We start from the raw sequence: 17,028 nt of genomic DNA, 5'->3' as shown, positions 1-17,028 counted from the left end.
TAAATTTCTCTTTATCACATATGTAGAGATGTTGGAGAAACTACAGACACAACAAGCCCTGTATATTTAGACTACTATTTGACTGTAAGAAGATAATAAACAAAAGACTGTTTTATGTATGAATACTTTTACCAAAGATACTTTGAGTGAGTATGTTATCTATAAAAATAAACAGTCCTATTAAGTAAGGTATCTGTACATCTGCTCCTTTTTCAAAGAAAAATACATAAGTGTAAAGTCCATTCTCAATATACACTGCAAATCCAAATAAAAAGTCGCACACTCTAATATTTTGTTGGACCGCCTTTAGCTCTGAGAATGACACACGTTTGCTGTGGCATTGTTTCGACAAGCTTCTGCAATGTTGGAAGAAAAATTCCATCGATGGAGAGACCTGGTCATTTAGTATATTCAGGTAGTGGGGCTGACTCTTTGGGCACATAACAATGCTGAACCCGACCAACCCCACATCAAAAACCCTAACCCTTACAAGCTTGGAGGCACTAGGTATGATGAGTGCATCACTTCATCTGCCTCTCCTCTTACCCTGATGTGCCCATCACTTTGAAACGGGGTAAATCTGGACTCATCAGACCACATGGCCTTCTTCCATTGCTCCAGAGTCCAATCTTCATGCTACCTAGCAAATTGAAGCCTTTTTTTCTGATTAGCTTCACTGATCAGTGGTTTTCTTAGAGCTACTCAGCTGTTTAGTCTAAGTCCTTTGAGTTCCCTTTGAATTGTGCATATGGAAATGCTCTTCGTTTCATTAATAAACATAGCCGTGAATTCACTGTGGATTTCCCTGATTTTGAGGCAGCTGAACGTGAAACATACCGCAACATTCAGTATTTTATACATTTTTGCTGTTGTAACAAAATCTTTCAAAGAACATGACCAAGATGCCATATCCTCAACATAAGGTCTTCAGTGATAAATGACGGAGTTCATATGATATACTATGTCAGGTATTTTGGAACTAGCTTACATCTTTGACAGAGTTAACTCCATGACCTACTGAAGTATGTATGCAAGTGGGTCATGATCATCTAAGAATTTGTTCCAACCTCAGTCCTTCCTTGAAGATGGTGGTTCACTGCTGTCCTTCAGGTTTTAATAATATGTTGGATGGTTTGTAACCTGACTTTAGAAGTTTCAGAAATCTCCTTAGTTGTTTTTTTTTTTTTTTGCTTGATGTAGACAAGTAATTTGACCCTTCTGAAACAGATGAACATCCTGTCCATGACCACAGGATATGTCTTCCAACGAGGTTGGTTAAGAAATGAGAAGCTCCTCACTGCAACAGCTCGAGTTAAATTTGTTGTTGCCTGCTGAAACATACTGATCACTGCAGTAATTATCCAATGGAAGGCTTTTACCTGTTTGCTTAGTTAAATCCAGGTGGTGACCTTTTTTTTTGGACAGGCAGTGTTCGTTCACTGAAAACTTCAAGTTTCCGTGTCACTATTCTGTATGTTGCATATTGGATGATAATTGGCACCTACTCAAATAGTGACATTAAAAAAATGCTTCTAAGCTACCCTAAATTTATATTTAAGTCAAGCAGAGAGAAATTTCAATCTTTAGAAATATAAATGAGAAAACAGCCTTCTAGAGTTGAGTGAAAACATACGGGCTGTAGAAGTATAACATGATTTTTCATACAATTCAATCATATCCGAGCTAAAAGACCAAATCCTTACATTTCCAGATGCCTTGGCTGCATGGTATAATTTATGGGATGTTGACCACTCCATGTTCTGGCTAATTATGCACAAGAAAATTCTGTACTCTTCAGGAGACTCATGTGACAGCTGGAGAAAACATTGTGTTCCATACTGACACAAGGCCAAGTTATGAGGATTTCGAGTCAAACTGTTGCAATAAACTGCTCATTAATGAAGCGGCTCTGTTCTCCCAGCTCATGCCAGATGCTGAGTGTGCGACCCTGTTTGTCAATTGCATCTCTCTTGTTTCCTCACCCCACTCCCTGTCCCAGCTCCCCATCACACGACTTTGCAATGTGGGTGTCGCTCCACGGCTTGGCTCAAAGCCCAGAAGCAGATGCTTGCTGTTCTGCACGTGTCCTCGGACCACAGCGGGCCTTCATGACCTTCACACACGCTCAGCATTTACAGCACAAGCATGGTGATGGCAGAAGTAGTCAGATGTGTGACATACGCTATTATCTTTGGACTTTATTTTAACCTTATCTGATGCCTTGTTATACAAGTAGCACTTTAATGTTGTGAGTTGAAGTCAAGCTCATTTAATCATTCTGCATTTTTAATTTACAACAACGCTACTTTCTTTTCTTTTCTTTTTTAAGCTTGCCATCTGCTTCTTATCTAAAATCTTTACAGATATTTACTTAGTGAATTTAGTTGTAAAAACAACTCAAAAACCACAAGTAAATTGAATGAGGTATGCAACTGTGCTTCTGTAAAATTCTTCTTCCTGCACAAACTGCATGAAGACATAGAGATGTCTTCATACATCTGAAGAGAGCTTCAGCTGTATTGAATCTGAATAACCTTTCAGTGATCTCAGCAGTATGGTGAACATTATTCAGATGCTACGGTAACTAAGTATAAAACATATTGCAAGTATCTTAAGTAAAAGTATTCAATGTTATGTATGTTACGTTATGTTATAGGTTGCTGATATTGATGAAGACTGATTGATTCTTCAAGTGTAAACAGCATTTTGAGTTTTGTAGTTAGTCAAGACAGCAACAGTTTTAACTACTTCATGTGTAAAGCATGTAAGTTCAACCTTGTAAGTCAGCTGAAACAATCTCACCTAAAGGCCCATTTACTAGTTTTCTTTTGGAGCTTTGACCCATATCTCACCATTTTCATCTATGGATGGATTTTACCCACTTTTCATTGTTGGCAGTTGACCAAAATCTGTTGACACGTGACCTGATTTCAGCCGTGACTCTTTAAGGTCTGGCAGGAAATTCAGTCTTTACCTCAAAAACTGTGCTTTGTACAAAACAATCCCAAGTCAAGACAACGAGATGAACAGTTTACATGGTCAAGAGTTATCACAAAAACAGGTAATTGGATCTTAATCTGTAGCAGTGGATCATATATAAAAAACATTTTTTCAAGGCAACATGAAAACAGATTTATGCAAACTATTGTATAAATGCAAAATAAGTGACTGCTTAAATATTTACTCATTTGAAAGCGACTCACTTTTTTCATCATAGGTGCAGCAAACTGGTGCTAGAAGTCACACAAATAGTGAACTGGAGTTCATCTAAGCGCAGTGAATGTGTCTAAAGTGATTGTAGTATGAAGGCACTTGTATTTGTAAGGTCCAGCCGCTGGTGGATCAGCACTTCTGGCTATAACTACACCATGAGGTCAAATAAACACTCCAAGCAACTCTATCATAAAGTAATTGAATAACATAAATCAGAATATGTATACAGTAAAATGTCTAAGTCACTGAATATCCCTTTGACTACAGTAAATCTGTCATTAAGAAATGAGAGGAATATGGCAGATTTATAAACCTGCCTTGACCAGGAGATCCTTAAAAACTGAGTGACTGTGCAAGAAAGATACTAGTAAGGTCACCAAGACGCCTATGACTCCTGTAAAAGAGTTCCAAAGTTCAGCAGTTGACCTGGAACAGACTGCGCATACAATGACTGTTGCCTGGGTTCTTCAGTAGTAAAAGCTTCATGGGAGAGTGGTAAAGAGAAAGCCATTGTTAGAAAAAGCTTGTTTTAAATTTTGACCAGAGAACGATGGAAGCATGTGAGAAACTGAAGTCAACTGGACGAAATTTCTATACCATCCCCACTGTGAAGCATGGCAATGGCAATGGCACCATTCTCTATACACCGCTTTATCCTCACTAGGGTTGCGGGGGTGCTGGAGCCTATCCCAGCTGACTCGGGCGAAGGCAGGGGACACCCTGGACAGGTCACCAGTCTGTCGCAGGGCTACATATACAGACAAACAATCACACTCACATTCACACCTATGGACAATTTAGAGTGATCAATTAACCTCAGCATATTTTTGGACTGTGGGAGGAAGCCGGAGTACCCGGAGAAAACCCACGCATGCACAGGGAGGACATGCAAACTCCATGCAGAAAGATCCCAGCCCCACCCTGGGATTTGAAACGGGGATCTTCTTGCTGCAAGGCGAAAGTGCTAACCACTACTCCACTGTGCAGCCCTCCATTAAAGAATGATATTGTAAATTCTAAAATGTCAAATTATATCGGCATGATTCAATGTTGAAAATCAACAGAAGCGGAAAACTTCCAAGATGGTGAATACATTTTATAGCCACTGTAACTATCATTGCAACGATCAAATAAATGTAATGCCATAGAAAGTAAAATATTTGCTTCTGTGATAATCAGATGTACAGCATAGTAACTGTACTTCATTTAATGCACAGTTACACTCCATCACTAAAACAGAGCGAGTTACAAGACAGAAAGAGCTACAATAAATATGAAATTAGTCAATTCGAAGTCTTGCAGTGGTAGATGACACTCCAGTGAACAACCACACAGATGCCAGCTGCGGTGCATTGAGTTTATCCACAGCCGCTGGTGATTTCTCCATGCGAGGAGGACATGGAGAAACATTAGACTCAGAAGATACGGCTCGTTGCAACACAACTCAAGAGAGCAGACAGCACCAGAGTCCACAGTAATGGGCTACGGTCAAGACTTTCTGTCTGGACAGCAGCTGGTTTCCCAATTAAAGGGAGACTTAGAAAGCTCTCCACATCCAGATAATATAATGACAACTGCCCGTTTGCTTACAACATGTCTGTCCCTGAACTGAACCGAGCTGTAATAAAACAAACTATGAAGAAGCAACGACATGATGAAGTAATTTATGGTCATGAAGGGGAACCAGTCCTTCAAAATTACAGCTCAGTGAAAGGCTCAGTGCTCCACACTGAGCATTGTGGATTTCCCTGTTTTTGAGACAGCTAAACTTGAAACATACCGCAACATTCAGTATTTTACACATTTTGCTGTTGTAACAAAACCTTTGAAAGAACATGACCAAGATGCCGTGTCCTCAACGTAAGGTCTTCAATGATAAATGACTTTGGAGTTCATATGGTACACTGTGTCAGGTATTTTGGAACTAGCTTGCACCTTTAACAGGGTTAACTCCATGACCTACTGAAGTATGTATGCAAGTGGGTCAATGGGTTCAACAGAAATCAAACCTCTACTGCCACCTGCTGCTGAGAAGCTGCAGATGAGGGCTATTGCACCTGCACAGTTGTTAGGATTTACAATTGTTTTCCAAGAAGCCACCCGCTGACACAATAAACTACAAATAGCTTAAATAAATACATTTCTGCATTACATATTTTTATGCAATGTCAAGTCAGTATTTTTTCAAATTGCAAAAATGACAAATTTGCCCCAAACTTTGCAGTCTGTACTGCACACAACACCCCTGTCCTCAGATGCTAAAAACAAATGAGGAATAAGAAACTAAAGAGAACAACAGAAAGTGTTCCATGTGGACAGACATGCAATCAGTGGGGAGGAGGGTTTTCACAGTTCACAAACAGGTTAGTAATATGTGTGAAACCGTTCATTGTCAGATTCAGTGACCTGATTCATAAGATGTCAGTGATGTAATTGTCTGCTTATCCCAAGTGCCCTTATTATATTTATTAATAATACAACAAACCAAGTCTCCAGACAGACCTACATACATAATGTCCTGTATGCTGAGAATAAATTATGGAGAGGAACATGCGATGTACATGTATGGCTGAGCATCTATGCATTGGCTCTAAAGGGAGGAAGGCTTTCAGAAATAGGTTGGCACTGCGTTGTGTTAGCATACTGTGGACTGGATTCTTCTATTCTCCTTCAAATCAAGGAGTAGAGCTGCAATAATTAGATGGTTTTCTGATTAGCAATTATTTCCAACTGTTTAAGACATTTTAGAGCAAAATTGACCAAAAGTAATTAAAGGCAGGTTCCTTAAATGCAAAAATGTGCTACTTCTCCTTGTCTTCTATCATAATAAAATGATCATCTTTGGATTTTGTACTGATTCTTCAAAACAAATAGAGGACACCATGTAGTGAGGTAACAGTGGAAGCAGTTTTTCACTGTTCTCAGACAAAATGATTGACCAATTGAAATTATCTAGAAATTTTTCAATCATCCAAGTAGGTGCAGCTCTGAGAATAGAAGGAAATAACAGTATAACAGACTGACAATAGAATGCAAATATGGTGCAAACCTATGAAGAAAGTTGCATGAATATCCACTAGGTGGCGGTGTTGTCGTGTTTATATTAGAGTCCCTATATTACCAGAGTAGCGACATGACGGGTCCAAAAATTTTGGTCACGTGATCTATAGGCGCCATTTTGTTTCCAATTAATGAACGCTGGGTTTTCCTGTTAACTGTTTACACCGCAGAGAGTAATTCTAGGTCTTTTTTCGCTTCCTAAATACCTGAAAAATGACGGGCTGTTGTGCCTTTGGGTGCACAAATCGGTCAGAGAAGGGATTCCACATGTTTAGATTTCCCAGTAATAGTGAAAGAAGGAAAATGTGGGAAAATAAAATCCGGAGAGTGGGATGGAAACCGACTTCATCATCGTTTTTGTGCCAGGTTAGTCCCATGTATGTTATGAGTGAGTGACAGATGTGATTTTAGGCAGTTGTGGTTATTTTGACTTTGACCATGTGCAAACATATTTTGCTAAATTGACCAAAGCTGCAAACTCGATGATAGAAACATTATACACCCATGAAAAGCTTAGATTCTCATGAATCCGCCAGTATAAACCACTTTCAGATGTGATTACCACAGCGGGTAATATAAACACATTTGTCCAACAAACAACAAATAACATAGGTAGTTGCTAGAGGTACGGACCCGTACTTTCCATTTGCCAATCAGATACGTGAGATCTGGTCACGTGACTCCCGGTAGACAATGGAGGTACGGACCGTAGCATCGGTACTACAGGTACGGACCCTAAACCTGACCCTAACACTAACCCTAACCTTAACCTTTGCTTACCTTTCAACAGTTTGTAGTGGTTAGCAGCTTCTTGACTCGTGAGACTCGCGTACGGGTCCGTATCTGTCTGGCAAATGGAAAGTGCTGTATCCGTAGCCTGTGGGCTACGGATACGGGTCCGTATCTGTAGACACTACCAATAACATAAACAGCACAACTCACCTTTGAAGGCTCATATCTAGTCACAGATGAAATTATTCCACAAAAACGGCCATAATCCAACCTTGGACATCCAGACAAAACAAGCCAGTAAAATATTTTGTCCTAAACATGTCTTGAAATCAGTAAACAATCCAAAAATAGCTAATTTTCGTGAATGTGCACCTTGCGCTGCGCGTCTCATATTTGGGATAGGCTCCAGTAGAGTGCCTGTGTCCTCTAAATTGTAAAAAAAAAAAAAAAAAATCATTATTATTGATAAGCAATCATCATTTTTTTTACTTTTGAACAATGACTAGAAAGCTTAGAATGTAAAAATCCAAATAAAACACATAGTGCGCGCTAAGCGAGTACACACACAGTCATGGGTGCATTAGTGTGTGGCACAGTGAATGGAAACAAAATGCCTTCAAATCCCCAGTTGTCGCTACTCTGGTAATATAGAGACTCTAGTTTATATTAGAGTGCCTGTATATCAGAGTGGCGACATGACAGGTCCCAAAAATTTTGGTCACGTGATCTATGGGCGCCATTTTGTTTCCTATTCATGAAAGCTGGGTTTTCCTGTTAACGTTGTTTACACCACAGAGATTAATTCCAGGTCTTCCAACGCTTCCTAAATTCCCTGAAAAATGACGGGCTGTTGTGCCTTTGGGTGCACAAATCAGTCAGAGAAGGGATTCCACATGTTTAGGTTTCCCAGTGATCCTGAAAGAAGGAAACTGTGGGAAAATAGTCTGGAGAGTGGGATGGAAACCGACTTCATCATCGTTTTTGTGCCAGGTTAGTCCCATGTATGTACTATCATGTTATGATGTATGGGTGAATGACAGATAGAAAAGTTTGATGTGATTTTAAGCAGTTGTGGTTATTTTGACTTTGACCATTTTCATGCATGGAGATGTGTTACTGGTGACTGTTGGGTACCGTAACCCGTTAAACTTCAGTGGCCCGTATTCCGGCCGTCTTGAGATGTGCAAACGTATTTTGCTAAATTGATTGAAGCTGCAAACTCGATGATAGAAACATTATACACCCATGGAAAGCTTAGATTCTCATGAATCAGCCGGTATAAACCACTTTCAGATGTGATTACCACAGCGGGTAATATAAACACATTTGTCCAACAAACAACAAATAACGTAAACAGCACAACTCACCTTTGAAGGCTCATAACTAGTCACAGATGAAATTATTCCACAAAAACGGCCATAATCCAACCTTGGATATCCAGACAAAACAAGCCAGTAAAATATTTTGTCCAAAACATGTCTTGAAATCAGTAAACAATCCAAAAATAGCTAATTTTCGTGAATGTGCACCTCGCGCTGCGCGTCCCATATTTGGGATAGGCTCCACTAGAGTTCTTGTGTCCTCTAAATTGTAAAAAAAATAAAAATAAAATCGTTATTATTGATAAGCTATCATCCCTTTTTACTTTTGAACGATGACTAGAAAGCTTAGAATGTAAAAATCCAAATAATACACATAGCGCACGCTAAGTGAGTACACACACAGTCACGGGTGCATTAGTGTGTGGCACAGTGAATGGAAACAAAATGGCGTCAAATCCCCAGTTGTCGCCACTCTGATATACAGGCACTCTAGTTTATGTCAGAGAGGGTGAGGCCAAAGAACTGCTAGTATTGAAGTTATATATTTAAATAATTTGTTTCTATTTGCAGATAATCTAAATTGTAATAGTGGCTGAATATCATCACTATGACACCAAATTATTTCATTTTCTTGCCCGACATTTCAACCTGAATGTTGAATTTTATAATCACCGTGGCACTGATTAATGTGGCCCCATCTACTCCAAACCATTGCTTAGCTTTGCTTCATTTCAAATGCACATTGCTTGGTGGTTTATTTGAGGGAGCAGCCCACACAGAGCCTTCAATCCATCCTATCCACTTACATTCAATCAATAACACTATTCCATTTATACAGCTATGACATCATACAAAAAGCTTTGGAAAGCACGGCTGTGAGTATTATTCTTTTCAAATTCCTGGCAACTTTGGATAAAACAACACTATATTATTGAATTCTGACTCATGTGTTTCAGACTGATTCTCACAAGCAATTCATTAGTTCTTTATTGTGTGGGAAAAAACTATCCCAGGGTGGATGTCAAAGCTTTTTGCTCAGTTTTTTTTTTTTTTTTTTTTTTTTTTTTGCTGAAGTGGCGAGGCAGGAAGAGATGAAGGATGGAGGATGGCCTTTAGAGATGCAACCCCAGAGACAGGATGCACACAGAGCCATTGTCTCATCAGGCTTAGTATTCAGCTCCCTTTGCTCTGTCACCATGGCCAAGGCTAAATCAATTCAATATGGTGGCTTGCGGGGGACAGCCCACATACAAATACACCCAACGCTGGTCTAGACACATAAGATACAACGCAGTGTCAGACTTATTCCCACGTTACAAGTTGCAGCTCCGTGCCATGAAAAACTAGTCGTGTGCTTTCAAATAGTCTCTCTCACTGTGCCATTTGACATTTGAACGCTGACTTATGTGACTGATATGTGAAACCGTGGCATGCAAAGTGAGGCAGCACAAGTGCGCACGGTAGAATTTTAGTGTCTGTACCTGCATTTTAATGAACGGTTACTTCTGATGCACAAAGCTGATCGCTGGTTATGTGGCTGTTGAGTGCAGATGCAGGGGTGAGCAAGGGCCCTCACTGACCTTGATATGAGATACAGGACTGCAGTCTCAGACGGTGAGGCATGTCTGATGCCCAAGTTGGCCTATTACCGGCTGGCACTCACCTCGTTATCTGTGTGTGAGTGTGTGTGTGTGTGTGTGTGCATGTGTGTTGCTGGCCAGAGCACGACAGAATGCTGTAACCATCATCTGTTGCCATATGGATCATGCTGTAGTCCAGGAGGTGAGATAGTGCCATAGCTCTTCTTTCCATCTGCTTTGCTACGGGGTTTTAGGATATGTCTATGCTGCTGGTCGATCCCAGGATTCAATCAAGGTAGTCAAGTTGTTGTTTTTTCCAGATATAGTTCCAATCTCAGCACACAAAGACAGCAATGCTTGGATATCTTCGATGCAGCCTACCAGACTGGGTAAAGTGATCAAAACCAGCGATGTTTCAGATTAGTGCCACACTGACGATAAGTTCTGCCTTTGACAACAAGAGAGCAAACTTTCATGCATCCTGCATGTAAACGTCATCACAAAACTGGCAGGATTTTGGAAACCATTTGGCATCTGTGCAGTTGTTCAGCTGTAAATAGCCCCAGAGTTTGAAACATGGGATGTAAAAAAACAAACCAAAGAACAGAACGTCAAACTCATTTCTCATCTTATTTTTTCTTTTATTGTTTGAAGTAGAAATACAAATCAAAGGAAAATCCCAGAGTGAAAAGACTTTACCTGCTGGTTCTCTTTGCTCAGATTGACTGCCGAAGCTCGTTTCCCAGGTAAAAAGTGGCTCGAGGCCAGACAGTTGACCTGGTTTGGTCTTTTGATTTTGGGAGTCTTTCTGATGTCTCCTGATGTCTGTTTGGTGTAGTATTGCTGCCCTTCAGGGAAGGCAGTAGGTTGTATAGTTATCTCCTGATTGGGCAAAATCACTACCCTGAAACCACACAACCTACTACCTCACCCCGTACGAACATCAGAAAGGTCCTACAGGTTGGCAACCTTCGGCGTGAACATGTAAACACGGTACATTTTCTGATAGAAAAACAAATACATGCTCATTCAACAATAACCACACTTCAAATCATACAAAAGCAGCAATGACTAACCCTGCAAGTCAGGTTTGAATTTCTAAAACACAATCTTGTGATGATCATACATGAGGTAAACAGTTAAATACGAACAAAAGAAAAAAAAATGACAAGATTTGTAGGTTTGTGAATAGCAGTATACAACGTCCCATGAGATATTAAGAAATATTTGTGTAGTTCGAGGAGAATCAAAAACTTTTTTATTAATCAGAAAGTCTTAAAATGCAACCATGAAAATCATGAGATGGAAAAATTCTTCAAGCAGATACAATCCTAAACAACTTACTGCTATCAAATGTTGCAACTGAGTTCTGTCCTCAGCAGTCAGTGAGTAAACAGGCACATTCCTGTGTTGATCTGGATCCAAAAGCTCCAACAATGGCATCTGATGACATTACAGCCACTTCAGGAAAGACAGTAAGTTGTATAGTTATCTGACAGGAAGGGTATGACCCTAAAACTATACAACCTACTACCTCACCCCAAAGGACAGTCCTTAAAAACAAAGTCGTTTCACGTCCCCGTTCATGCAGGCAATCCGCTTTGACATACCTCACTGAATGCAAAATAGCGGTTATGATTCACAGAAACACAAATACATAGGCCCTTCTCCACTTGCTTTGACTGTAGTTTGTGTGTCCAGAACACAATGTGACAACTGGGTCTCTGAGTTCATGAGAAGGAATTCAAATGACCCAACAAGGTGCTCATTTGACAAACAAATTGTGTAGCCAAGATGTTTCCATATTCAAATGCAACCAGTAAGTAACTAAAAGGGTACATTATTTATGAGAAATGTAAGTAATTTAATGCGTAAACTATCAACATCTAGTGTAATGCTCAATAAATACCTTCTATGTATCTTTTAGAATTTAGTATATCAATGTCAGATAGTTGGCAGGAAGATCAACAAGTTTGACCTTTTTTGACCCCTGTAATGATTCACATGAAACAATCAAAAAGGCAAATTACTTGTGGTTCAGAAAATGATTTGCACAATAATCTGTGCTGTTTCAGTTTCCCTGTGCTGTTTTCTCTGGTTCTGAGAGGAGAGTGTTAACATTACTGACCAGCGTTGAGAGTAGGCGAGCTCGAGCTAGCTCATATCCTGGCCCACATGTGTGGAGCAGAGGCCACAGTCGCTGCCTCTGTTAATGTTTCTCACCTGCTCTGTAACATGCAGCGAAGGGGAGGAGGGGGCGCTCTGGCCTATCGCCTCCTCCCTCCATCACGGTTTCAACAGCATGTCAGGTAGACTCCGGCTGAAAACCCCCGGAGAGGGGAAATCTGTTACTTCTGCAACAAAGGAAACGGAGAAATACAGAAATGCCTCAACATGATGACTTTTGGATTTGACGTCTATGAGATCAATTGCAAACACCCCAGTGGCTGACAGTTTGTATAAGAGAGGCTTGGGCTTTTTGGGTGAAAACATATTGTTGAGGTTTGTTCACGATTTGTGTGTGGGGTGAAGTTTATTTACAGTATGCATGCATGAAACTCTGTACGGCTTATGTGTTCTATGATAAAACCACATCATTGTGCATGTTTGACTGTCATACAGTCTGCTGAGGCGGAGCCATATTGAGGTGATCTTTGTCAGCATGTACCTCTTCAGTAATAGCATCACATGTGTGAAGGCACAAATGTACAGCACAGCACAATACAGAACGGTATGTCTTGAGCTGAGAGGCCCCATTGTGTCTGCTCAGTGGTGAGTCTGAGGCTCTCTGCATTATTCAGCACTGCCTTACTTACACCATAGCGCTGTGGCTTGTAAGTATGCACAGGCACACACTCTTACACGGTAACACACACACACACGCACACGGACCACACAGACACTTTGCAGACAGACACAAGCTGACAGTAGAAATATGGAACCTACTGTATGTACACACATGAGACGAACAAACAGAGCCACACACAGAGAGAACACTGCACAGGGGCTGATTTCATTTAAAGCTTATCCTATTCAACTGCTAAACAAACAACATTAAAATGGAGAAAAAAATGATTTTATATTTACATTTTGAACTTAAAACAGGCAGCAAGCATTAGAATACTGATTTGCAGCAAACCAGAACTTTAAATGAACATGCATATTAGGGAGCTCTTTTATCATATTCAGGCCAAGCATTTTCTAAATCATTAATATGCAATGATTTTAAGTGCTTAAACAGTAACTAAACACAGAAAAGTGTCTGCTACAGCATGCAAGCCAATTCTCACTGTGCAGTCCTGCAAAACGCTCAGAGGCGTGGGGCCCCGACTTCATAAAGCAGGGTCAAGGCACACTGTCCTCTCAGTCTGCTGACTGGACATACTTCAATCTAATATAGTATATGGCCCTGGGGTCCTGACCAATAGAGTGCATGTCCAGGAAAGCTATTGCTTTCAAGTGAAGCCAGTTGCCATCAGCCAGTGACAGGGAAATATTCACACTCACTCCCACACACACGTACTGCAGAGGACCAATATGCAATGCAAGCACATACACACACAGCCATGTGCACGCTTGTTTAGGGGTTTTTACAGTTATGCAACGCGATCTAAAAACACCTCCTTTATTGAGAGGTTGTCCACCTGAAATCCAGCCTTCTTAAAAGTATGCAAACTCAGCAAACATTCCTTCACTTGAAAGCACAGTGTCTGTAACTGATACGCTGCTTGAGCCTCGCACCTCCATTAGCTGTTTAGAGGGGCCGTGGTGCAAAGTCCTGCTTTCTACACCTCATCGTCTCAGAATGTCACACAAACACACACCATGGCGCATGCACACGGGTGCATAAACAAATGCACACACTCGCACAAGGACACAGTTTCGAATGCATGCACATGTCCGCGCACGCAAACTTGAAAAAACACCCTTTAGATTTGATACTGATAAAGATGATATTCATTTACCTCATCAGAGTTTCACACAGTGTCCACAGCAAAGGCATGCGCGGCTTAAAAAGTCACTTTAATTCAATCACACTTGAGCCTAAGTGCTACAGCGCCTATAAATCAATACTGAAGCCGAGTTGAAATGCAGTGATAGTGAGGTGGAGCGCTGTAACCTTGTAAGCTGATCTTTGGGGTTCTGGTGGTCTGTGGTCAGTCAGTGGGTGGATAATTCAGAAAAAGAAGCTTTTACACAACACACGACCTCAAATCTTAACTAATCATGAAAATTTCTACTCATCCATATCGCTAGAATTTAAAACAATTTGATTAAATCGCTTATTTAGTGTTGCATATGTGCCGTGAGGTTGGACATTTGTACATTTGCCACTAATACAATCTTTAATTTACCGAGATATTACGAGATCTCTGTTGTGACAGACTCCTAAACAGGATGGCAGCACAGTTTACACTGAGCAAATTCTGACCTTAAACGGAATTGCAGGACCTATAAATAAGACTTCATATCAAACCTCAATACCTTTTCAGTATACATATTAGCACAGTGTATTTCACAATTTCACTTGCAGAAATGTATGATCATATAACTCCTCTTTTTTAACATGTTTTTTCTAAATTTGGACTATTCAATTCAGGACATTGTTGAGATGAGGAAAGATTTTGTAGTGGTCTTAAAATAAAAAGAAATCAAGTGATACTAAGTTGCCCACTGTACTGTAGCTCACGTTCATCTTTACTTAAACGCTCATCTTACAGCTCTTTTTCAGACACTTCCCCCTCATCCTTTTCTTTATGGATGCTTTTTGGCACCACAACATTAAACGGGTGCTTAAGTTTGAGTTCTGCAAATAGTCAACCTCAATGTGCTCATCATCGTGGCTTCCCTTATACGAACGATGCGGTCAGAAATACCTGCTCCGTCTCTTGTCTGCATACGTCTACGCGAGGGCCCTGCCACAAGAGAAGTCTGGGTGCAGACAGGAGGAATCCACATAGACACGGTGGAGCATTTATAAAAGGAAGCATGGCTACTGTGCCCCCTCCTCCTCCCCCACACGCCCCCTCAGGGTAGCACAGCAGGCATGACCCATCTATTTATACCAGGGCCAAGGGGCAGTCAGCAGCGGGAGGAGGAGGAGGAGGAGGACAGGAGCAGGCGGGAGAGGAGAGGCTGCATGGGCAGGTCCTGTTACACATGCCACGGGGAATGGCTGGGGCAAGCCACAGGGGGATTCTGCTCAAAGTCAGACAGGCTGACCTCCTCGTCACCTCTGCATGAGGCAGATATTGAGCTCGCAAACCTTGTGTGAGTGTGTGTTGGGAGAGAGAAAGAACAGGGAGTTTATGGGTGTATGTGAAGGCGTGTGAATGCACAGTGAAGGTCCTCCCGCATACACTGATGCATGTGTGCTGTACGCGGATGTGTACGCATGGTGTTTCTGAGTGCAGATCAACACGTGTATGCGAGTGTGATGGAGTGTGCATGTACTCACGCCTATGTGCATAGTATGTGTGTCTGCCTGTCAGGCTGCGAGATGAACTGGCCCCGGTGACTTACCCCTCCATCCCCCAGCAGGGCCATAAACATGCCAGGTGAAAAGGGCTGGATTAGGCAGACTTAGCTGATCCCAGCGCATCTTTAGAGGTAAAAAATGACCCCAATCATTGTAATGACAGGGCACGCAGCAGGGGTTGCCCAGACCACTCAGCCCAACCTTGCCAGCTGCTTCTCATCTCTCTCACACAGTATACAGTCACACGTACACAGAGAAACATACACCCCATTTGCATGCATATGCTCACAGGCTGCAGGATGCACTCAGCGACACAGGTCGACACAGAGCGACTTGTCTGGAGCAGGTGTCTGCATATTAGAGCAGATAAAACATGCTTGAATCACTGTGCACATTAGGTAGCCGATCTTACTTTGGGCGGGAAAGACACACACAAAAAAAACAAAACACAGATGCTTCATTACACTCTAATAGCTCGACTGAACTGAACTGATGATTAACTCGAGGACACTCAGCAAATTAATAGGAACAATTTTTTTTTTTTTTTTTTGTCCAAATGGATTTTTGTTTCATCTTTGGTAAGTGGTATAAAAGTGCATAATTGCACTTTAAGTCAGTCTTTGCCTTCAGCTCATCCAGTATTTTCTCCTGTCACCTCTGTGCATATGCTTGAGTGACTTCCTCTGTATAAACCCTTGGCAAATTTACACAGGGGTACCAGCATACAGCCCATGACTGGTGCTGCCTCTTTAGGGTTACAAGGTTAACAGTCTTGTAATCAGGTACACCAGAGCTGTTCAAATTGCGGCCGTGCTAAAAAGGTTTCAAAGCAAAGTCCTGATTTCATTACATCTATAAATACCATAAAGAGGAAGATGAATTTCCGCATTTTGATATTTTTTAACAATGCACTATGTCAATATTCATCTCATAAAACATTAAATACATCAAACGTTGCCTGTTGTATACTCATGTAAAAGTCTCCAGGCTTAGTCTTTGTGTCGCCATGCTAATGGGAGCTGGTGAAACATGCACTTCCATGTGGCTGCTGGTGACCTATAGGGTCTGTCTATTAGAGGAAGTCTATAGTTCTGACACGCCTGCATGCCCTGTTCTGCTCTGGCCTGCCTGCAGGGCCCCTTTCAGCTTGGGCAGTGCCCCATTGAGCTGCATCTGTCGCCAGCTATATTTAGAGGGTGGGACAAATACCTTTCTCCCTGGATATGAACTTCAGCTGACAGACAGAAGGCCAGAGTACGCAGACAGGGATCTGTACAGTTTGTAACCTTGAAGAGCTTGTTACTTCCAGGATACAGCTGGGTGTAGTCACACTCACTACTGTGGTTAGCAGTTGCAGCTGAAAGCTAAGGCTGTAAATACAGTACAGTTAACCACAGTTAGCATTGAAAAGCTTGATTTGGCAGCAGTTTTTAGCGCTAGTGCCTATAGTTCCAGGACAGCTGCCAGAATGAAGGGGAATACACAGTAATATTCTCTGATAAAGAGACTTAATACTTTCTCCCTAATGAGTTATAGAGGAATAATGAATGGATTTCTGTGGCTTTGAATCCCCTTCAAATAGTGCTACATTTCTGCCTATAAGCATTTATGTGTGTGGCAGAACCGGCGAGGCAGCCAGTGT

General features: G+C 41.3%; 1 protein-coding gene across 2 annotated transcripts in view; it reads right to left on the bottom strand.

Annotated features, from left to right (window-relative positions):
- pparab (peroxisome proliferator-activated receptor alpha b) overlaps window positions 1-17,028 on the bottom strand; it is a 62,579-nt gene that overhangs the window by 34,306 nt on the left and 11,245 nt on the right. Inside the window, exon 3 of one of the 2 annotated variants that reach the window (XM_022206528.2) lies at window positions 12,131-12,261. The exons of the other annotated variant lie outside the window; for it this stretch is intronic. The gene's annotated coding sequence lies outside the window, so the exon portion shown is untranslated. The remainder of the gene's footprint in view (window positions 1-12,130; window positions 12,262-17,028) is intronic. 2 annotated transcript variants of the gene reach the window in all.

The sequence above is a fragment of the Acanthochromis polyacanthus genome, chromosome 8, assembly GCF_021347895.1.
Source record: "Acanthochromis polyacanthus isolate Apoly-LR-REF ecotype Palm Island chromosome 8, KAUST_Apoly_ChrSc, whole genome shotgun sequence".
Taxonomy (NCBI): Eukaryota; Metazoa; Chordata; class Actinopteri; family Pomacentridae; genus Acanthochromis; species Acanthochromis polyacanthus.
The sequence above is the reverse complement of the archived record's forward strand: the minus strand, read 5'-3'. Positions and strand labels throughout refer to the sequence as shown.